This window comes from Ambystoma mexicanum, chromosome 7p (assembly GCF_040938575.1).
Source record: "Ambystoma mexicanum isolate Mex_15411 chromosome 7p, UKY_AmexF1_1, whole genome shotgun sequence".
NCBI lineage: Eukaryota > Metazoa > Chordata > Amphibia > Caudata > Ambystomatidae > Ambystoma > Ambystoma mexicanum.
The window spans coordinates 864,272,370-864,296,230 of NC_090939.1; the positions used below are offsets into that span (position 1 = coordinate 864,272,370).

At 48.2% G+C, this 23,861-nt stretch overlaps 1 protein-coding gene across 1 annotated transcript in view; it reads left to right on the forward strand.

The window, feature by feature from the left end:
* The window catches only part of LOC138526386 (P2Y purinoceptor 8-like), a 474,410-nt gene that overhangs the window by 445,120 nt on the left and 5,429 nt on the right, over positions 1-23,861 (forward strand). The window lies entirely within an intron of this gene.

The window sequence follows — 23,861 nt, forward strand, 5'->3', positions numbered from 1 at the left end:
GCCTCCGCCACATCCAGATAGAGTTGTGGGGGTCGACGGGTGCCACACTTGGACAGAACTGTGAATGTTAGCATGCTAAAGGTCAGGTAATCCACTAACCAATATAAGCTCAAACTCTGCATAGTTATCTCACTCAAAAACTCACACAGCCATCTCTCGCACAACAAGCCGCAAGCACTTCACAACACTGCAACAACACATAAGCTGGACCAACAGCACACGGGGCCGGACACCGATCCAATACCCGCACCAAAGCTCAGTATCTGGTGTATATCGAGTTGAAGCTGCCAACAGAACACCACTCCTCTCAGTATCCTACTCCCTCTTCACCTTACTAACCCATCCCACCTTATCATTTACAGATCCGCCAGAGCACCTGGGGACCAGTTCCGTTGGTGACGGTGCGCGGTACAAATACCTTTAACATTTAACATTTAACATTTAACATAGCACAACTCCTCTAGCTTTCCCACCCTTCTGTGGGGAATATAAACTCATTACAGAGATTTGTGTTCATATGCCAGATATCACAGTACCACAGTACCGAATTCCAGCAAGGCAGAGTCAGCTTTTCTAATGTCTGAGGTTGATAAATTTGCATCTATTTGTTACAGAAACACCTGCTGAGCGACAAAACAATGTACCTCATTAAACAGAGCTAGAAAGTAACATAGCATTAGTATGAAGCAGGTCACAGAGCTTGATTGCTCCAAACGAGGGTTGTAAAAACTTGCAGCAACCCCAAGAAACAGCATATAGTGTTAGTCAGGAAAGGTGATTAGGTAGTCAAATTTCAGGGTGTGGAACCAAAGTGTTAAGGCTCACATCCTGGATTTGCGTGTGGATGATCCAGTGACCCTGGACAAATCATTGTATCTCACTGTATAGTGCTCTGCTCCGTTCCATGAGAAGGCTTGCCATCTCACCGAATGGTGCCATTGTTTAGCCCCTTTGCTGATCTTTCTTTTTATGCAGGCCATTTTAGTGAAGGGGTCATATATAGAAGAGAGAGGACCAAATGTGACAGGCCTCTGGCAAGAATATTGTCCAGTGTTATTATTTAGCACAAGCGGTTTGCTTTCTTATACAATTTAGAATTTTGGGAATTCGGAAGGCACTTCTGCACATCATGAATAAAAGTCAAGAAGTCTGAGTTTTGAGTGTATTTAGAGCTTTAAAATACAATAGAACTCCCCAGATAAAATATTTTAATCTAATGCCAAATTATATTCTGGTACTTGTATACTAGCCTTGATGATGCAGGACATTAAGATGGAATCATACCATGCGTCTATAAAGTCTTGTTTTTAAATATTGTAAAGTCAGGTTATTATGTGCTTTTTGTACTTTCCAAGTCAGCTGTACAAACCAGGGTATTATTTGAGTTCATGAAAGTCAAACATTTACAAATAATTGTAACTTGCTCTATGGTAAGAACGGTGAAACAATGTGTCAAATGCAGAAACTGCACACTGGCTAAAATCCCAGCTTCACCTCATAACCAACGTGTATGATACTTCATTTAATCTTTTGGTGACAAACCTGTCAAAATTGTCATTCTCTAAATATTTCACATTGTCAAACACTAAAAGTGATTTAGTTCTCAGGGCATACTCTTGAAAAAAGTCTCATTCATGGTTTAGCTTGCTATTGTGTAGCCCGAGGTATAATAATAGTGGCCTTGATATATCGCACAGCACAAAGCCATGTGTTTCTTTGCTGACTAATATCAATACAACTTGAAAACCATAGTTCTCTTCTAATTTCAATCTATGTTAGCATACATGCACCTTTCTGGTAGCTTCTAATTATATATCTACTATCTCTTCTATGCAATGGTATGTGCACCTTTCCCGTTGCCTCCAATCTGTATGCATGCTTGACCACTTTTACATTCTGCTTACGTGAGTCTTCTGTCAATGCTAGGACATCTACATTTTCATACGGCTACTGATCTGTGTTCTGCATCTAAAACTACACCATCCTTGTGGCTGCAATTTTTAGTTTTGGCTACTAGGTGGCGCTAAAGTGCCACCTTTAACCAAAACTATTGAATTGGTGTACATCACAAAGGGAGATGAGATATGAGGAAGGATACAAAGCCTGTGGGTGTTTGGTTATTTACTCACCCATTCACTGCATTAGGCAATGCTAATACCTTTGGCAATTCTCACCTACTGCCGGCCCCTGCCTGCTCAAAACAACATCCTGCTAGGATCTCTCTGAGCTAGCTTTATGAAGCTGTTGCATCACACTTTTACCTGTCATTGTTCTTTCTAAACAGTCTCCTGATAGTTAATGGCTTAATTGCAGTTGTACATGTTGTGAGGAGCCAGGAATGAGAGTTGGACACAAGGGAGTCATGGTTTTGGTGGCTGACTTTTATTAAAATAAAAGGGAGTGGATCTGCTTGCTGGCCACTAGGGGGTGTACGGATGCCCTCTGCTTCTGTGTGAGCTCTGCTCCCACAGGTCCTAGAAGTGGCTTGAGCCCCCACTTCTGGGCCCCCCTCTTCCAAAAGGACCCGCGATGCCTGTGTGAATGTGTCCCCAACCCTCAGAAAGAAACCCGACCTAAAATGGTGTAGGATTTGCGGAGAAACAGGCGCGAGAACATGCGACTGCTGGACGCGGCCTGCCGTGATACGGCAGATGGAAAGCAAAAGTAACGTAGCACACGGTGCTCCTGGAGGAGATCTCGATGCCGTCGAAGTGGAATTACGGGGACACTGATACTCATTGAAGGGACCCAGGACAAGATCGCTGTCCCCTAACTGGACACTAGCAGTGATATCTAGATCTCTGATTCCAGCGTTCATGTGCAAGGGAACGCACAGGAAGTGTCAACACGCTCTGGGAACGAAAATCCGGCAGAGCATGGGCTCGGTGAGGGTCGGCCTTGGTGCCCTTAAGGACCCCGCCTTTCTGTCCTTCTCTCCTGTTCGAACCGCTGTGAGGACCCAATGGCACCTATACTTGTAAACTGTGAGCCAGCATTTGCGCTTCAAACAGTATATCTGCCTGAGACGCTGGATGGACCCTTGTATCACAGCGTGAAGGAGAGAGAACACCCTACTCGCTGTGGCTGCAAAAGGTAACAGTCAGGAGACACTGTGGGCGGTGCGCTGTGATACGATACAGAACGCACAGCCCCTGAAGTCAGCCCATGCTTCCCATCTGGGACAGCACGCATGCTGAAAGCAAACTGCCCACAGAACCTGCACCTTCCCGAACACATTGAGGACACTGAACGCCTTACTGCATATCCCTCGTACGGAGGGATAGAATCTGTGAACGGTCTCTTCTGACTTCCATCCCACAGCCGAGTTGCACTAGCGGCAGCAGACAATTAAGGGAATCACCGGCCCCATGTGGACCTCTAGTTTACCCGGTACAGCGCACTTCTACAATGTACCACGAAGGTAAAGGGTACCTTAGTATCCAGAACTGTGTGTGGCTGGCACGCATCAATGGTGGGATAACACATGACTAAAAAAACATGAGGTGCTTAAAGGTGTCTGCAATATCAAAGAATAGGGTTCACAGAAAAGAGATCAGTCCTGAAATCACTCTGAAATCCCCGGATCCCCAGACCGCAGTACATTTGAGAACACAGAGGCACCATTTCCCTGCAGCACCACCTGCATACCAAAGTGACTGAGGCATTAAAGAAACTTCTCTAGTGTATGGATTAGAGAAGGCGAACGAAGCACACAGCGTACTCCTTCCAACATAATAAAGCGCCTCGAGGACATCCATTTCCATGCTGCCAGTAGAAATATATGTGCTAATGGACCTCGGGTGCAGAGCAAAAGGAACTCGATGTCCGGCGCTGAAGGGAATTAACCTCCATATGTGACAGGGAATAAAACCAAACGAGAATAAGAAGAGTAAACAGTGTCTTTATGCCCAATGGACTCCTTAGGATGACGTAATCTCAGTGGATGCGTCATTGGGCGTCAAGCGGAGACCACTAGGAGTACTGCCCAGAGGGTTGGGCTCCCGAAACCGGGGCATGTGCCCTCCTCTGAAACCAGGGATATTTCTACCCTCGGGTAAGTGGCCACAGGTGCATTGAACCGACTTCCGGTAAAGCTTGAATTGAGTGGTACCCACCCACCTAATGAGACAAATACATTTGGAACCCAAGGAGATTGATTCGTCCCCCCTTGTCCTCACAACTAATTCCCCTTTGGCCAGATCATCACTGACGGTGCCGACCCAGTAACGTGTTTGGTGCTATGAGGTTTGGGCCCTCACAGTGTGAGGTGTGTGACCTCCTCGGAACTCTACTCGGGTGGAGAGAAGTGATCAAGACCCACTCCCGAAGGAAGGCATAACCAGAGTTTCGAGTCTAAGGGGAACTATGCGAACCTGAGGTTTGCCACAAGACGCAGAGAAAGCACTAGAAAAAGAATAGACATCTTACAATCCACTGAAATCAATACGAACGGCACATGGACATGTGCCAAAAGTTGGCCAAGTACTCTTACACTCTGCACAACTCTGAAGTAGTCTCACACTCAAAATCAAAAATGGCGGTGTCAGGGAGGGAAGCAGCCACGACAAAAGCTGATGTGGCAGCACTTCTCAGCTAGATAAAAAGCATGTGGGTGGATATTGGAGGTAAAATTGATAAGATAACTAATAGAATTGAATTGATAAACCTGAAGAACGGCTTGACGGGGTGAAGCACAATCAAACTTCCCTTGATACATTGAAATCCCAAATGGAGCAGAGGCTAGCAGACATGGAAGCCAGGGAAGAGGAATTTCGCCTGAAGATGGACGATTTGGAAAATCGCAAAAGGCTTAATAATCTGCGGATCTTCAGCATACCAAACCGAGAAGGAGAAACCGAGCAGGATTTGGAAAGAACTCTCAATCCTATTCGAGGATGACACAGTGGATGAACCAAGGTTGACTGGATACACAGGGCAGGGGCAGCGCCAGGTGGCCAAAGGACAGTCCTGGTGAGGCTTCATAAGTCAGAATTCTCGATAAGGCTAAGAACACCCCTCAACTCCTTTTTGATACCGCAAGAGTTATGATCTATCAAGACCTGTCCTCACTCACCTTTGCAATGCGGAGAATGTGCATGCCCCTGACCAAGTGGCTTAAAGAAAAGGGTGTCCGATATCGTTGGGGATACCCGTTCTCCCTCACGTTTGAATGGGAGGGAAACACTGTACGACTGCGAACTGAAAAGGACATAAAGACCTGCACAGCGGATTTGATGGTTAACCAGGCCAACAAACAAAACTCAGAAGAGGGTCGTCGAGGGCACCGACAATGGCGTATCCAAGGACCAAGACGATAGAAAATCCCAGGATCCAGAAAATATAGGAGGATGAATGCCTCCCCAAATGCAGAACCTTGATTCAGAATGACGCCAAATAGCATTGAGCAATAGAAACGCTGGCCCTGAGGGTGGGCCGTGTCCTAGGTAGGGACGTCTGCTGGAGATCCGGGAACTAAGAGTGGCACATATTGCTCAATATCCGCCAGCGAAGGTGATATGCAGACGAAGCTGGACCATGCTGTAGATATCTTGAAGGTAATGGGAAGGTGCTGATACCAGGCCTGGCCCGGATGTTTATGTTCAGACGTTTCAGTGCGGGGAGGCCACCTCAAAAACAATGTAAAGGGCTAACTTGCTTTCTTGTTGGGGAGGGGGAGGTTAAAGGGGCTCATGGTTTGTTGTAGTGTTTAAGGATGGGACAGTGGGTTGCACGATCCCCACTGGTGGTCCTGGACTGGCTAGGTGAAGATAACCCAGCCAAATCGGATGCTGCTGGTGGGAGGGGGGAGGAGGCAGGGCTAGGGGAAAGCGGCTGGGCAGAGTAAAGGATGTGTCAGACCGTGTATTTAAGGTAGTAGAGAATTTGTTAAACGAGAGCGTTATATGGCCTACGTACAGACAGAACAGATGGAGAGGGGACTATGGCACTACTGTCTTCGGCTGGTAGACCCGGGGTCTCAAGGTTGGCACACTCAATGTGAAAGGATTGAATTCTCCCAATAAGAGATCACTAGTCTGTAGGGAATTTAATAGAGCGCACCTGGATGTGGTCTTCCTCCAGGAAACCAAGTACATACGGGGGAGAAACGCAAAGTCTTGTACTCTAGGGTGGGCTCTGAATATTTTGAGCTCTGGTCCACTGAGAAAGACGGGTGTAGGCATGCTTGTCAGGAAAGGACTCAATTTCAAGATCATTAAGACTTGGGCAGACGTCGAGGGGAGAGCCATTGTAGTAGTTGGCAGGACACACAACACCACCTTTACCCTTGCTACACTCTATGCCCACAACATTGGTCAACCTCGCTTCCTGAAGCGTATAGTTCCTAAGATAATGCTGGAGGCTTCGGGACATGTCATCCTAGGTGGGGACTTTAATTTGTGGGCGGATCCTGTCATGGACAGACGGGTGGGTAACCCGGAGGCAGGCCCACCGCTGGATGGTGGCCGTGCGGATGTGATGGGAATGATGCGAGTTTATGGTTTGCAAGATGCCTGGCGAAGCTCCCACCCCAATGAAAAGGGGTTCATGTTTTATTCGGCCCCACATTCGACATTTAGTAGGATTGTCTACCTGTACCTTTCAAAAGACATAAGCGAGGTTGTAAATACCTCCGACATAGTCCCAATCTCATGGTCAGACCACGATCTGGTCACGGTTGATAACCGACTAAGCGCCCTACGACAGAAAAACTCAAAGTGCCATTATAATGAATCGATGTGGAAGAACCAGATCTTCCGCACAGAGATGGCACACGAAATAGAAGAATACTTTAAGGTCAATGATACGGGAGAAGTATCCAAAAGGATGGTGTAGGAGGTGGCAAAGGCAACAGGGAGAAGGCAACATGGAGAGGTGTCTTGATTAGAGAAGGAGCTACGAAAAAGTGGGAGAGAGCCATAATAGAAAATAGATTGAGGAAGGAGATTGCCCAACTAGATGCTGTGGGGTGGAATACCAATGAGGGCAGGGCGGAAAGAGTTGCGGAAGCAAGGCAGAAAAGAGAGGAGCTTAGATGCTTAGAAGATGGGCTGATGATACGTAGACTCCAGTTCCTCAAACAGAAGCATTACGAAAAAGGCAATAAGGCAGACGCATTGTTGGCAGCTAGTTTGCGGGGACAGCAGGCAGAGAGATGGGCTGCAGCCATTGAAGAGAGTGGAGGTGCTCGGCCGATAGACCCGAGAGGTATCCCTGAGGCATTCGCAAAATTTTATGAACACCTATATACACTGGAGAGAAGGCGTGAGGGAACTGAGATAGACCAATATATGCAGGAAGTGGACATGCCGAAACTCCCTTGAGATGCAGTGGAGGAGATGGAGTCACCTATTACGGTGGGATGAGGTGGAAAGAGCAATTAAAAGGCTTCCATTGGGGAACGCACCTGGGAATGATGGTTACACAGCAGGATTTTATAAGACCTTTATATCCTCCCTCCTCCCCTTCATGGTCGACCTTTTTAATGACATCCTGCAAATGGGAGAGGCCCCTGATTCCTTCTCACAGGCGCTAATCTCGGTGATTCCCAAAGAAGGAAAATAATCCAAGCATTGCGGATCTTATCGTCCCATCTCCCTTCTCAATATAGATGCAAAGATCTACACCTGAGTGCTAGCAGCCAGACTAGAGACCCTCATGCCTCTATTGATTCACCCCGACCAGGTCGGCTTCATTTTGGGAAAGCAGGGCAAACAAACGATGCGCAAAATGCTCCACCTGATTCACGAGTCAAAGACAATGACAGCCACCCGGTGCTCTTGTCTATTGATGCTGAGAAAGCGTTTAACAGGGTGGAATGGTGCTTTTTGGAAGCGGTACTGGCGAGGGTGGGACGCCTTCAGTCATGGTTAACTCTGAATATTCTAGGTGGTTTGACTTGAGTAGAGGCACAAGGCAGGGCTGCCCTTGGTCAGCAATACTGTTCGCTCTCTCTGTGGAGCCTCTTGCCAGACACTGAAAGCAGACCCCCAGATAGAGGGCCTACGGGTAGCTGGAATGGAATATAAGGTAGCCCTATATGCCGATGATATCCTACTCCATGTTCAGAATCCCATGACATCCATACCAAGAGCTATACACTTGATAGAAAAATATGGCTCACTCTCGGGCTTCAAAATTAATAGGTCTAAACCAATATTGTTTCCACTATAAGAACTTACCCCCGATTATGCCACCACACTGTCATCGCTTGGCCTGGTCTTAGAAAATAGCACTATTTGCTATTTAGGAATAAACTTGACCAAAAAGTTAGAAAACATGTACGAAGCAATTTTCCCCCACCTGCTGACTTGCTTCCATAAAGAATTGGAGAAATGGCAAAAGCTTACGATCTCATGGATGGGGAGACTTAATGCAATCAAAATGTTCTGCCTACCAAGGTTCTTATACCCGTTCCAGATGCCCCCCCTAAAACTTCCAGAAATATTCTTTAAAGAAGTAAAGAAAGCCATCATAAAATTCCTATGGCAGGGAAGAAGGCCAAGGATATCGTATGACACTCTCATCTTACCCAAAGAGAAAGGAGGAAAAGGCCTTCCTGATCTCAAGCTGTACTATCATGCCGTACAATTGACAGTACTAATTCCCAATTTGAGAGAGAGGAGGGATCTACAATGGGTACAATTAGACAATCACAACCTAACCCCTGCCACGGTATCAGAATGGCTATGGGTCCCCCATAATAAACTGTTACATAGACTTCGGACCCACCCCATACTGGGAACAATATGGGAACTCTGGAAAGAGGGAGCGGACAAGAAAGGAGTTACCACATGGCCCTCTCGATTGAGCCACATATGGGCACCAGGCATACGCGAAGAAATCCCAGACCACGCGAGATTTCAATCATGGTACGATGCAGGTCTTGAGAGAGTGGAACAGTTGTGGAGAGGTGGTGTCTTTCTTACAATTACAGAACTGGAGGAGGCATTGGGGATTCACCCGCTGCCGGTCTTCCCTTTCTTGCAGCTGAAGGGCACTCTTACACAAAAAGAATAGTGTGACAAACTTCAGAAGCACCTCACCTCTTTCGAGAAACTACTCGATACAACCTCTGAAACCAGAGGTATGATTTTGAATATGTATAGGGTGCTCTTGGATGCTGGGAAGGGATCAACCGACAGCTTGAAACAAAGGTGGGAGCGAGACCTCGGTGAAGGACTAGACGCGGAGGTATGGGCAAAGATCTGTAAGGGAGTGTCACAGGTATCTATTGCGGCACAATATAAGCTGCATGCCATTAAACTGCTCCATAGATGGCACTATGATCCCTATAGATTGTCTAAAATGTTTCAGACAAGGATCCCATTGTGCTGGCGTCAGTGTGGCGAGAGGGCCGACTATTGGCACATGTGGTGGGGATGTCCCCGGGTTCAGATGTATTGGGACGAGGTCCTTGGCTGGATCAAACAGCTAGATGGGATCCCCCTGGAGGCTACACCCCTCCTAGTATTGTTTAACCTTGAGGAACGTGAAGGCGAGGTGAACAAGGTAAATGGAATTGTGGTCACTCTGCTCCTTCCCGCAAGGGCCAGTTTGGTAATTAAATGGAAAGTGGACCAGGTTCCGAGCCAGAGAGAGTGGATTGGGGTTGCGACTAATATCTGTACAATGGAGCAAATTACTGCTGCCTTCCATGGGAGAGCAGCTCAAAATGAGCAATTGTGGATTGACTTTGTAAATTAATATTTGCCTACTCCCTCACAGAATGTTGTATAATAGAAAAGATGGTTGTCATAATGCTGAATGTTTAAATATATGCTCAAGAAACTACATGTGCCTGGGCAATCTGGGGTCAGGGAATTAACAGTCCCACTACTATCTGATTCTGACAATGCACTAAGACAACTTGGAAGGAGTGCTGTATATAGCGTTCATACGCACTGTAAACACGTGTTGAACTCAGAGACGAAACTCTGCCCTGGGGTGTGGTGGTGGGTTGGGAGGGGGGAGGAAACAAGGGTTTGAAATGTAAGTGAATGAGTTATATGTAGTTGGTTGACAAAAGGGATAATCAAAATGTAACCATGTTCTATCATGCTCCAATCGTACCTGTAACTTACTTACCTTGTTTGACAAAACTCAATAAAACCAACATATAAAAAATAAAATAAAATGAAAGGGGGTGGGACCCTGCCTAAGAGGTGTCTCCTTACCTAAAACCAAAACTAAGTGTCTGTCAGCATCAGAATGTCCAAAGCAAAACCGTCCCATGTCTAAAGTACAATTCTGGCCCTCACATTTCAATACACTAAACTCTAAAGTGAAAAGGGTAATGTCTTTTGCCTTGATTAGGTCATTCATGTTCATAAAGGAAAATACATAGCTCCAACACAAAAGTTCCAACAGGATAGAGTTCGTTGCTCTAGAGGGTGGTTCGCATCCCCTGGAATTCTCTACCCTTAGTGCTTTATTCAACAATATCAGTTCCTTTGGTTTCTCTTGATAAATGGCACAACTGATATACACAACAACTTGACTCTCTGTCTTTGTCTTGTTAGGATACCTGGTGTACTCTCCTGCCAAGTTTTCACTCCTCTTCTATGATCAGTGCTGCATTTTTACTAATCCTGATACATCTTTCTCAGAACTTCTTTAAGTCATGTATGTCCTATACATTCATTGTTCAAATTGGTCTTGCCTGGCATACTTTCTTACCAGGGCTTTCTTCAATGCACACACTTGCAACTGCCTGTAATACTCTCTTCCAGGGATGTCTTAGATGCACTCGCAACTGCCTGGCACACTGTCCTGCCAGGGCTTTCTTAGATGCGCATACTTGAAACTGCCTGGTATACTCTCCTGCCAGGGCTTTCAAATATAGGTATCTTTCATATACCTTTAATTTGCCTGGTATACTTCCGTGCCTGTGCTTTTCTCATATGGGCTCTACACACACCTCCAAACTGGATAGTCTCTTGCTATTGAGTTTCCTGATGTCATATCTGCCTGGCATAACATTCTGCCAGGACTTCTTTTACATGTGTATTGCATACACTCACAAACTTGAAAGTCTTGTGTTTCTCTTCTGTTCTTCCTTTCAAAGAAATGCTCTATCGCTCTTTTTCTCTCATAAGCTTCATTTATATTCTTTCTGTTTTGGCATGCCTGCCAATACACCCTAAGGTCCCTGCTTCCCTCGGGTGGACTCACCGACTCTGGTTGGAGTATTCTATTCCTCCCGTGGCAAGCTGGTCACAGTCGTTTGGTGTTTCCCTCTCGGTTACCACTTCTGTGTCTTGGCTTCTCTGCCTCTCACGGTCCCTGGTTGGCTCTATTGCCTTGTGACAGCTGGGCTCTTCTGCGTAATGTCTTCAGGCTCCAGTAAGGCAAAGGCTGCCTCCAAACACCTGCAAAATGCCCATGAGCTCTCCATTGGCTTCTGGCATTCCTGCAGAGTGTTTCTTCTTGCGGTCAGCTTCCCTTTCTTTTCTGGTTCCCGAGCTGGTCGGCTCCTTGGCTCTCTCTCCAGCCTCACATTCTCTCGGATCTCACAGGGGAATGCAACTTACTCCCTCCAGCAGCGTGCCTCAGTCAGCAGCTCCTCCAGTTTAAATCTCCTGATCACAGGCATGCGCTTGCAAGAACTAGAGCACAGCCTGTGTTCCTAGCCTTTGTCGATCTGGATTACTCTGTTCATCTTCCTTGTTGCAGTTTTCTGGTAGTTATAGGAATAGAAGTCCAACCTTTTTGTTTTACAGGTAAAGTCAGCTGTGGATGACTTGTTAATAGAGGCTGAGAAGGTGTTCTTTTTAATTCTAGAGGGCAAGTCAGATTTTGACGACTCACGTACAGCTCTCATTAGAAGGTCTTCAGCATCCTTCATAGGTGGATGAGGGGAGGTTTAACAGTGTGCCAGTAAGGCATTAGGCAAGGATGGGGTATCCTCAAAAGAAAAAGGGGGATTCCATGTCTCATCCGATGGCGCCATGATATTCTCCCAGAGCTTGTCTCCCCCATGTGATCCTCCCTCATATAGCCGCCCCCAGGGTCAGAATCAGGTAGCGGCTGCCGTCCCCATGCCACATGTGGAGAAGTCACTGCCGGGAAAGGAGTGATGACACCATCGGATTCATGACAATGTGTTACTGATAAACATTTCTTGCCAAGTGTGCCTTCAGCCACTTGATTTATAAGCAGTATGCATGCCATTGCACTGAAGGCCTATTATCACAAACACTGGAAAAGCACACCGTTTTTAATATGTATGTAGGTATTTTCCATTCAATGATATCATATTCCCAGATACTCACACCATTTTCCAGCTGTTGCCACTGTATGGCTAGGTGGTACCATAATGGCAGTGCATGGCAAATGCCTATCTCATGCCTTCACCGAAGCCAAAATGGTTGACTTTACCAGTGCTTATTAAAATGTGTCAAATGTGTCCTGTACCATCGTCGTGGACTTCTAGTGTTACCCTGGAAATGTATTGGTGTGGGCCAGCATATCAAGCTAAGGGTTTTTATTGCATTCGGGGGCTGGCACAACCATAGATTCTGGATCCATTACTTATTTCGGGGGATGTAGGGAGGAGTAAAGCATCTGTGCCCTAGGCCCCAGAATTCCTTAAGATTGCCCTGCCCTTGCAGGTCCTAAAATGACCAAACCGAATTTGCCCTTCATTTGTTCTTTGCTTCAGGCGCCCAGTCGAGAGCCACCCTATGATATAAGAGATAAAGCGACCGGTAGACAAAAAGAGGGCCACAAGATTGGCAATGATTAGCAGGTGGGCAGGGCAGAGGCTGTGTAACCTAGAGCCACTTGTCACAGCTGGCCAATTACAAAGAAAACAAATGGGAGACAGCTTGAGAAGAAAATGGGCAGGGAATGCAAAAGATTAGTAATGCCTAGCAGGAGGGCATGGCAGAGTTCACATGGCTTTGATCTGCCTACATCAGCTTACCAACTGACCCTTTCTTGTCTTTAAATCCTGCTACACAGCCTTGATTGTTACACCTTCTTCTTGATGCCACCATGGAAATGGAAGTGTCTCCTCCTGGAGCTCCCAGATGCCATTTCCATAGTGGCCATCTTAGGTGTATTTTGTTTGAGTGAGTAAATGGGATGCATGCACCGTGCTTCTCATTTATTCCATCCAGACAACTGCTTTGTATACCTTGTAGTGTTATTGTCATTAATATCTTCATTTGCAGGTTGTACTAGGAAATAATGGTTATGTTGAAGGCCTTTGCTACGTTTTTGCCTATTAACTTGGCAATGAGCCGTTTCCATTCTGGTATGGTCTGCCAATGATGGAATTATTTCCTAAATTTGTACTCGGAAATTGTGATATGGTACTAAAAAGGAATGATTCATAAGGACAACATCACATCGACTGGTGTAGTAAAGGATGTATGCAAAGTCGGTCATTTATTTTATTTATTTATTGGGTAATTATAATGTGCCTATAGAGCCAAATGGTGTTTCAAGGAGCATCAAGACAAGGGAAGAGGGGAACAGGGGAGAAAACAAAAAACAATAATGTTCCTACTAGGTCTTGAGAAATTCAGCTCATGCAAGTGTTGTAACAATAAAAAGGCAGAGGGGTTAAGAGGGAAGATGAAGGATTAGGGAGGAACAGGGAAGAAGACAAAACAATAATGTTCCTACTAGGTCATGACACAATACGGAGCGTGCAAGTACAGTAACAGAAAAGAGGGGAGAGGCGGGAGGAGGGGAAGTGTAGGTTGGGATGAGCAGGGAAGAAGACAGACAATATAGTTCCTAGTAGTTCGTGAGACAATTTGGATTGTGCAACTGCCGTAACAAGAATGCAGGGGGGGGAGGTGAAACATGAGGGGGGAAACAGGGAAGAAGACAAACAGTAACATTCCTGCTAGGCCATGTGACAATTTGTAGCGTGTAAGTGCAGTAACTGAATGCGGGTAGGAGCGGGAGGAGAAATGCAGGAAGGCTAAAGCTCGGTGGGAAGGGTAGAAGGGTACATTAAGAGCAGGTGAAGGCTTACTGCACTTTTGAGGAGAGGATGCACAAGGGAGTGCATAAGGGGAAGCGGGAAGGAGCCAGTGGCAAGGAGTGATTGCAAAATTTGCCAAGGCTGGAGCAACAGAGGCAATGTTGACACTGAAAGTTCTGGAGGAGCAGGGGAAAAAACCTGTTTGATGGGGACAGAGTGGGGACGTCCAGAGACCTCACCAGGTGAAGAGGGAGAGAAGGAATGAAGGGGAGAGGAGGGCCAAGGGAGCTCAGAGAGCGGATGAGGGAGAAGCAAGAAGCAACTTCAACACAACAGCAATGTAACCATCTAGGTTCAAGGATAAAAGAAAAAGAAAAGCCTAGGTTTCAACATACAGCAGAAGAGGCATACACACCTATATGCGAGATTCCTTTTTTCTAGGGCATAGGTGCCTGAGATGGACAACATACAGGTGTGGGCGGCATACAGCAGACTAAAGCATTGGTAAAAAAGGACAATAAAAGAGGTGGGACAGTTCAATAGGGAGCAGTAATGCTGTTCCCCCTCACCATACCTTTCTTACCTTATCAGTTGCTGTTGGTTGACAGCTGAGCTGCATGCTCCACCGGTGAGCACAGGCAAACATAGTCTGGAGCTGCAACTGATGGAACTGCCCTTTGCCTCAGGGCCCTTTGCCGGAGGGTGCTGCATGGGCAAGGGACTGCCCTAGGGGCTGAGATAATGACGAGGGAGGTGGCTAATGGCGGTGGGGGAGGTCAAGTCAAAGGACCATGGGCCAACAAGGAAGCAGGCAGGGGAGTGGGAGAAAGAGCACCGGAGTGCAGCATGGAGAGAAAGAAAGAAAAAACAAAGTAAGGAAAGAGGCAGAAAGTAGGGATTTGGGGGGGCCAAGAAGAGAGGAGGTCCCGCTCACCTGCACTCTGGCTGGAAAATCGAGTGCAGAGGGCCTACCGAATGGGAGACACTCACTGTGGCGAGGAAGGTGGTCAATTGGGGGATGAGGGAAGGGCAAAGGGAAGGAACACAGGCCAACAAGGAAGCATGCAGGGGAGGGTGAGAAAGTGTGCCAGAGCACAACATGGAGAGAAAGAAAGAAAAAACAAAGTAAGGAAAGAGGCATAAAGTGGGGAGGGTCAGGGGGCCAAGTAGAGAGGGGGTCCCGCTCACCTGTACTCCGGCTGGAAAATGGAGTGCGGTGGCCAACCCAATGGGAGACACTCATTGTGGCAAGGAAGGCGGTCAATGGGGAGGTGAGGGGAGGGCAAGGGGAAGGAACACGGGCCAACAAGGAAGCAGGCAGGGGAGGGGGAGAAAGAGAGCTGAAGTGCGGCATGGAGAGAAAGAAAGAAAAAGCATAAAGTAATGAAAGAGGCAGAAAGGGGGACTGAGGGGCCCAAGAAAAGAGGGGGTCCTACTCATCTGCACTCCGGCTGGAAAATGTAGGAAATCAACAGAATGGGAGACACTCAACGTGGCAAGGAAGGCGGCCAATGTTGGCGGGTTTAAATTAGGAGCAGGGTTAAAATGGATTAAAGTTCCCAACCTCACATAAGCAAACAAGGATTCTTGTCTCAGACCTTTTTAGCATTATCAAATTAATTCAAAAGGTACTCTTGTAGTTAGAATAATGAGTTGACCATATTTTTTGCCAGATGATACAAAAAGATGAAGTTCAGATTATGCTGATTTAATGCATAACCTATTTCTACTAGTTTGATACTTACGAATGCTGACAATTTTATAGTGAATGTAAGTAACGGTAACAGTAGAATCGATCCTGCTAAAATTCAAGCTTGACAGGTACGCATTTCACATACCTAAGCATAAGGTGTTCAATCTGCTGATATAAGCATCGGTAATGCATGATATTTTTAATTTGTTTGTGTCTAACAATGTTTTGAATTTCTGAATTATTTACTATATAATAAAAACTATATACTATATAAGTCTGCGGGCAGCAGACTGCACATAGTAGCTCTCCTGACTCCCTGTGCACCCAGCTTGTGGGTTTAACATTGTGCCTGCCGCATTTCACCTGCTCACATTGGATTTCTGGGCCCCTCCAAGATGTCCTCACTTTTTCTTCATGGGCCTGATGTCCTCAAGCCCTGCCTGACTCCCACCCCCAATGGTTGCCTGGGCCTTCATTGCCCAATCGGAGCAACCAGGAGGCAGGTGCCGGCACCATCTATAGGGTGCACGAGGAGGCTGCCTCTTTTATTAATCTCTGAGCCTCACTGGGCTGATATTCAACAGCAGTGGCCCGGCTGGCCATTCTTCTCATTTCTGCATGCTCTGGAGAGCATAACAGCCTGCAGGGTAAGCCCTAAATTTCAGTGTGCATTTTACACATGAAGCACGATTTTCAGGGGGAAAAAATGCTCTTTTATTTTCGAATTTTCTGGGCGGGCAGCGGACTGCACCTAGTAGCTCTCCTGACTCCTTGTGCACCAAGCTTGTGGATTTAACATCGTGCCTGCCACATTTCACCTGCTCACATTGGATTTTTGGGCCCCTCCAAGATGGCCTCACCTTTTCTTCATGGGTCTGATGTCCTCTAGCCCTGCCTGACTCCCACCCCCATTGGTTGCCTGGGCCTTCATTGCCCAATCGGAGCAACCGGGAGGCGAGAGCCGGCACCATCTACAAAGGCCCACAACTAAGGCCCCTGTCAGCTCACAGGCTGCTAGATGACACTCCTGCCACAGCCAAAACCTTCCCTGAGGCTGTTAACCCCGGAATATTGGCCTGCCATGACTCTCTAACCACATTCTGCATTGGTTAGTTCCCTCCTTCTTGATGTCCCTGTACTTCCTTCTCAGCGTGTACTCTCAGCTCTCCCTGTTATGTACCCATTTGAAGCTGCCTCTGTACTCACCTCTACCATCTGACTCCCAGTTTCAATTCCTTACCTACTGGGCCCTCATTTAACTTGAAAGTCAAACTTGGGTGTATTTTGCAATTTACTTGAAAGTCAAACTTGGTTGTATTTTGCAATTAACTTGAAAGTCAAACTTGGGTGTATTTTGCATTTAACTTGAAAGTCAAACTTGGGTGTATTTTGCATTTAACTTTGGCCAATGACTGTAACTTGCTAGCCAAGTGACTGTTCTACACCCTGTACTTGCTTACTCCTCCCTCTGCCTCCTATCTTCCCCCTCATGGAGCTTTCTGTTTCCCCCATCTATTCCAACTGCTTCTCTATCAACTATCCTTCCCTTCTCACTAAGTCTGGAAAGAAGTTTAAAAAGGATATCTTGGCCTCCAACCCTGGTCTCCCTATCGCTGATATCTATACCAGCGCCTCTTCCAGACAGAACCTCACTGACATCCTCTTTGTTGTTCCTTCACCGGATCTATGGACCCTCCATACGATCTCTGTGCTCTGTCCTGTCTCCTCTCCCATTAATGTTGGCACTCGCTGGGAAGTCCTCATGGATTCCTTCGACTCCTCCAGAGTCATCCTTAATGTCTACCTAAATGGCACTGTCATGGTCCAAGGTCCTGAGGCCAATCTCCTCCTCTTCAATAAGCGCTTCCCTCGCCTCAGCAACTTCCTTTCATCTCCGGCTGTCCCTTCCTCTTATTCCTTGGCTACCTTGCCCACTCTTCCCTCCTCCTCTGCCCCTCATCAGGCTACCTCCACAACTCTGCAGAGCCTACCTCTGATTTCTACCCCTCCCCGGAAGGTCTTTAAGGCCGGCAACCTTCTTCATCTTGCCACTCTCAACTCTCGCTCTGCTGTCAAACACTCCTCTGACATCTGCCACCTCCTTGCAGAACTGGACCTTGATGTCCTTGGTTTTACAGAGACATGGTTTACGGCCAGCTCTGTCACAAGCTTTGACACTCTCCTCCCTAATGGCTATAAGATCCTTTCAGCACCCAGATCCACTCGCCTAGAGGAGGTGTTTCCATGATCTTTCCTGAGTGGGTTCCTGCCACTATCATTCGCACTCAGATGTACTCCTCTTTCGAATGCCTTGTCTGCAGGCTCTCAATCTCTCCTAGCCACTCTCTTACTGTTGCTACTCTCTACTGGCCCCCTGGTCAAATCACTCCATGTTTCTCTGAGTGGGCTGACCTCTCCTCCTCCCTCCTGGCCTCAACCACTCAACTCCTCCTCCTTGGTGACCTGAACATCCACCTTGATTCTCCCTGTCCTTCATCTTTGCTCTTTCACGACCTCTGCGATTCCCTCTCCCTCTCTATCTTCCCCTCTGGCCCGACACACTCTGCAGGACACACACTTGATGTCTTGATCTCCTCCGCCTCCCCCTCTCTATCCCTCTGACCTCTTCTCTCTCCTGGAGTGACCACTACCTTCTCTCCTCTCATCTCTCACTCTCCTCGCCCAGGTCAAGCCCACCCCAAAACTGCTGACTACCTTCTCGGACATCTGGCCTGTAAAGCGTGTGTCAGTTGAGGCTTTCGCTGCCACCTTTCCACCCCACCCCTCCTCCTCTGGCTGACTCACACCTGGATACAGCCTTGTCCCTTCTCTATTCTTCTGTTTCTGATACTCTGGATGCTCTTGCCCCGTCATGAGGATCCGCTTGAAGTCCAAAGCCAAGTTCAATTCATGGTATGACTACGACCCAGGGGCACCTAAACGTATGTGTATGGCGGCTGAGAGGAAATGGAGGGCTTCTTGTTCACCCTCTGATAAACTGGCCTGTCGCCTGCTCCAAAGCAATACCTACTCTCTGTCTGCACCAAGAAGAGAGTCCACATTCAAGCCCGTGTCTCTGCGGCATCAAATAACTCGGACAAACTCTTTAAAATCTGCAGGGAGCTTGCCAACCCTGCTGCAGTCTCTACCCCTCCTCTTGCCTCCCAGGCTCTCTGCAATGCCCTTGCCTCTCACTTTATCTCAAAAACCCAGGACATCCTGTCCACCCTCTCCTCCCTGCCCCTCCTATTCCCTCTCATTCTGTGCTTGCTGACCCTCCTTTAGCCACCCCCCCACCCTCCTTCTCCTCCTTTCCTCTTTTCTTCCCTGAAGAGATCGCTAGACAAGTCCGATCTCATCAAAACAGGTTCATCCCTGTTCCTCTAAAACCATCAAGGACTGATCCTCCCCAGAACCCTGTCTGACCAGTCTCCGGTAACCGTCACTATAGGTTGGGGCCCGGATCCTGGTCGTACTCGACATTGGAGGTTGAAGCCCCACTCCCTTCTGGACCCGGAGTTTGGCTCTGAGCTCGAGGTGTCTATTGAGGAGTTCTTCGAGACAAACACGGGCTCGGTAGCATCGCAGGCCACTTTATGGGAGTCCTTCAAGGTCTATATTAGAGGGATGGCGCTGTCCAAGGAGAATGCTGTCCTCAAGTCAATCCGGAGAGACCTTGCTGAGAGCGAATCCAAATTATTGATCCTTGAGGCTAAATGCTCGCTTCACTCCACTCCGGGGACCCTGGCGTATATCGGGGTGGAGTTGGATACGTTCCGATCCCTCGCGGAGCGCGAACAAAAATGTTTAGATAACCCTGGTATGGCAAGGAGATACGGGGAGGGTGAGCGCCCTGGCCGATTTCTGGCGAGACTTATCCGTCACGAGCTAGGATCCCCACATATCCTTGGGATCGAGAGGCCAGACGGCTCTATGGCTGTTGCCTCACAGGACATCAACACGGAATTTTTCACATTTTACGAAACCCTGTATTCCAACTCAGATGAGGCATCAGTTATGGAGATCAATTCCTTCCTTGATACCCTTCCTTTGTCAACTCTCTCTCTGGAGACCGCGGGTTCCCTCGATTCCCCACTTACGCTCGAAGAGCTCTCTGATGCTATGGACTCCTTATCTTCGGGGAGGGCCCCTGGTTCAGATGGAATCCCAATTGAATTTTACAAGCGCTATAAACCACTACTACTCCCTCACCTGATGGCTCTCTGGGAGGAATCTGTGGAGGCCGGTGTATTTCCCCCTTCACTCCGGGAAGCCACGATAACAGTGCTGCTTAAAGCTGGCAAATCTCCCTCGCAATGCGGTTCGTACCGCCCACTCTCACTTATAAATTGTGATGTCAAAATACACGCCAAGGCACTGGCACTCTGGCTGGCTCCCGTTTTACCATCTATCATCCACTCAGATCAGGGGGGCTTCATCCCAGGTCGCTCTACCTCTCTGAACCTACGGCGTCTCTTTAATATAATTAATAGAATAAACCCTGAGACACATGCGGTGGCTGCCACGCTTGACATGCAGAAAGCCTTCGACTCGGTCTCGTGGAGGTATTTGTGGCGGGTTCTTGAGACCTGTAAATGTGGTCCCTCCTTTCTCTCTTGGGTTAGACTGCTTTACTCGGACCCCGTGGCTAGGGTCCGCATTGACGACCGTTGCTCCCCTCTCTTTGAGATCGCCAGAGGGACAAGACAGGGATGCCCCTTTTCTCCCCTGATCTTTGCTATAGCAATAGAGCCCTTTGCCGATATGCTCCGTCAATCCCATGCACATAGAGGGCTCCGCACTGCGGGCCAGGCGGACATAGTGTCCCTATATGCTGATGACGCACTGTTGTTCATACGCTCCCCCTCCATCAACCTACCCCCAATCCTGGAGGACGTCATCCATTTTGGCCTTATCTCGGGCCTCAAGGTGAACTGCTCGAAATCCACACTCTTCCCACTTATGGAGGGCACCCCCTCCCCCTGACACCCAGGGGTTCACATGGGCTCAGTCTAAGATTACCTACCTGGGGATAGAGGTAACGCGGCATCAAGCGCTGATCTTCAAGGAGAACTACCAGAAGTACCTTACACACCTATCGTCCAAAGCACTTGCCTGGGACAAACTCCCGATATCCCTCGCAGGCAGAATAGGTCTACTGAAAATGGTGGTGTTGCCACAACTACTTTACAGGTTCACCAACATCCCCTTGTGGCCGGGGGGGGCTTCTTCTGCGAGCTGACCCACACAGTCAACTCTTTTCTATGGCACTCGGGTGCGGTCCGTCTTAAACTTGACACCTTGTCTACCCCTGTGATTAACGGGGGCTTTGGCACCCCTGATTTCCTTAAATACTGGTTGGTATCCCAAATCCAATATGCATCCTACTGGTTTAACACAACGCCCCCCCCCCGCATGTTAGACTCGAGAAACTGGCGGTCAGCGACCGTGACATACGCTCCCTGGTGTTACAACCCGCCCCCCTGGCGCTGGACTCACAGAGCCCGGTTGCCTGTACATCCTTGGCACTGGCGAAAACATGGAGGCTGTCCGGTACTGCTTACACCTTTCATGGCAACCTCCCACTCTGGAACTTTCCTCCGGGGGTCCCACGGGTGCCACCATCCATGGTCCGACGCTGGGCTGAAGCAGGATACGAGCTATTACGTGACGTGTTTGATCAGGGTACATTCGTTGAATGGCCTGACCTCCCGTTGTCCTTAAGGAGAGGCCAGTGTGCATGGCTTCAATACTCGTCCCTCCGCAGTACCCTTAAACGTAACTACAAGATGTTCCCGGCACTACCACCAGACGACCCTGCCATCGAGGAACTGACCTCCCCCTCACCCACTAGAGGTAAAATATCTAGACTATACACTATGCTGCAATCCCGATCTATTCCGAAATTTACTAAACTGAAGCGGGCATGGGAGGCTGATCTCGGTGCTGAGATGTCGGATGAACGCTGGGCACATATGTGTGAACGCATACACCGGGTGTCTTTCAACTCCCGTTTCAAGCTGATTCAGTTTAAAGTACTGCACAGGTTCCACTACACCCCGAACAGATTACACCGCATGTCCAGTGATCACCCCTCTAGCTGCCCTAGATGCGGTCAGGATGCTGCTGATTACATTCACATGATTTGGTCCTGTCCCCATCTTTCACAGTTCTGGGATGCAGTATGCTCGACAGTATCTGCCATGCTCGACCACCCCATCAATCCCTCCCCAGCGGGCTGACTCTTCCACGACCTCCCAGGCCTTTCCCGGAACTCCAAAAAACTGGCTGGCCTCTGCATGCTTCTCGCTGTACGATCTATACTACTTTGCTGGCTTCGCCCCACACCTCGCACCCATGTCCAATGGCTAAGAGCGGTCACATGGGCATCTGACTCTGAGGAAGCTTGGTCTCACCTACAGCCCACTCACTCTAGGCCTAGGAATATTTGACTCAGATTCCGATCTTATATGTCTGACCTGTACGCGACACCGGATGCATCCTCCCCAACTGCTTCTCCCGCCCAGCTCGGGTCCCCACCCTCATCATAGCTCTCTTACACTCTGCCCATGTTACAAAAATACCCAATGGTCATGATTATATGTGAAACAACCTTTGTATGCCTATATTGTGTATAGCTGTATTCATTTTGTACTTGCCTGACGTTGTTCGCCTGTGTAATGCTGCCACGCTGAATTAAAAAAAAAAGTAAAAAAAAAACAAATAAAACCATCAAGGACCACATTGACAACCTCGCTCTGGCCCTTGCCGATTTTTGCAACCACTCCTTTGCCTCAGGATCCTGCCCCTCCCCTCTGAAGCACTCCCTTGTGCATCCTCTTCTCAAGAAACCCTAAGCTGATACTTCTTGTCCGGCTAACTATCCCCCAATTTCTATTTCTCCCTTTCTGGGCAAACTCCTGGAAAAGCTGGCCATCTCTCACTTTAACCTTCGTTCTGATTCTTTTGGTTGTCTCCATGACCACCAGTCTGGCTTCAGAGCTGCCAGAAGTATGGAAACTGCTCTGCTGAACATCCGTGAAGATCTGCTCTCCAATCTTGACTCTTAACATTCCCTCTGTCCTCATCTTACTCTATCTCTCTTCTGCCTTTGACACGGTCAACCATACCATCCTGCTCAACCATCTCCGTGATAACCTGGGTATCACTGATCAGGCTCTGGCCTGGCTGACCTCTTTCATCTCTGATCGACCCTCCCAGGTCCAACTTGGGTCCTTCCTATCATCTATCTTCCTCTCTACCTGTGTTGTTCCCCAGAGGTCTAACCTCTCACCCTGGCTTTTCAGCCAATACCTGGCAACTCTCGCCCACTGCATTGCCCGTTTCTGCGCAAATTTCCAGTGCAACGCTGACAACACCCAACTCATTTTCAGGCTGCCCTCGGCCACCTCCTCTCCCTCTCTCATCTCTGATTGCCTAACTGCCATTCAAGATTGGTGTGCCGCCAATGATATTTGCCTAAATGCCACCAAGACGGAGATCCTCCTCATAGGCACACCTTCACCATCCATTGCCCTCACTCTCTGGCCGGCCTCCCCTGGCCCTCCTCCTACCCGCACCTGCGGGGCTAAGAACCTCGGGGTCATCTTTGACTCCACACTTTTCTTCTCTCCCCACATCTCTGAGGTCTCTAAAAAGTCAAACTTCCTACTGCACCTCCTGAGAGGCACTCTGCATTTCCTCTCCTTCCCCCAGAAGCTCACTGTCTCCCAAGCTCTGGTTCTCTCTAGGTTGGACTATTGTAGCAGCCTCTTTCTAAATCTACCTGCCTCTACTCTCTGTCCTCTGCAACTAATCCAGAACAGGACTGCAAGACTTGTCCTTGGCCTCAAGCCCTGGGATCTTATCTCTCCAGCTCTGAAATCTCTCCATTGGCTACCAGTGGATGCAAGGATCAAATTCAAAACCCTCTGCATTGTCCACAAGGCTTTCTGGGGCCTGGGTCCAAAATACCTTCAGCTATCCCTCCGCAAATACCTCCCCTCACAATCTCTTCACTCCTCTACCTCTAACTCCCTCAGGGTCAGTCATTTCTCAAAGAAACAAACTGGGGGTTGATCTCTGTCTTCGGCAGGGGCATCCCTATGCAATAGCCTCCTTGCCACTCTAAAACTTGAGGAGAACCATCTCCGGTTCGGAAGCGCCTTCGTCTTTCCTTCTGCCTTTGCTCCCCCTCTCCCCTGCTGATCTGCTCTCTTTGCACTGTGC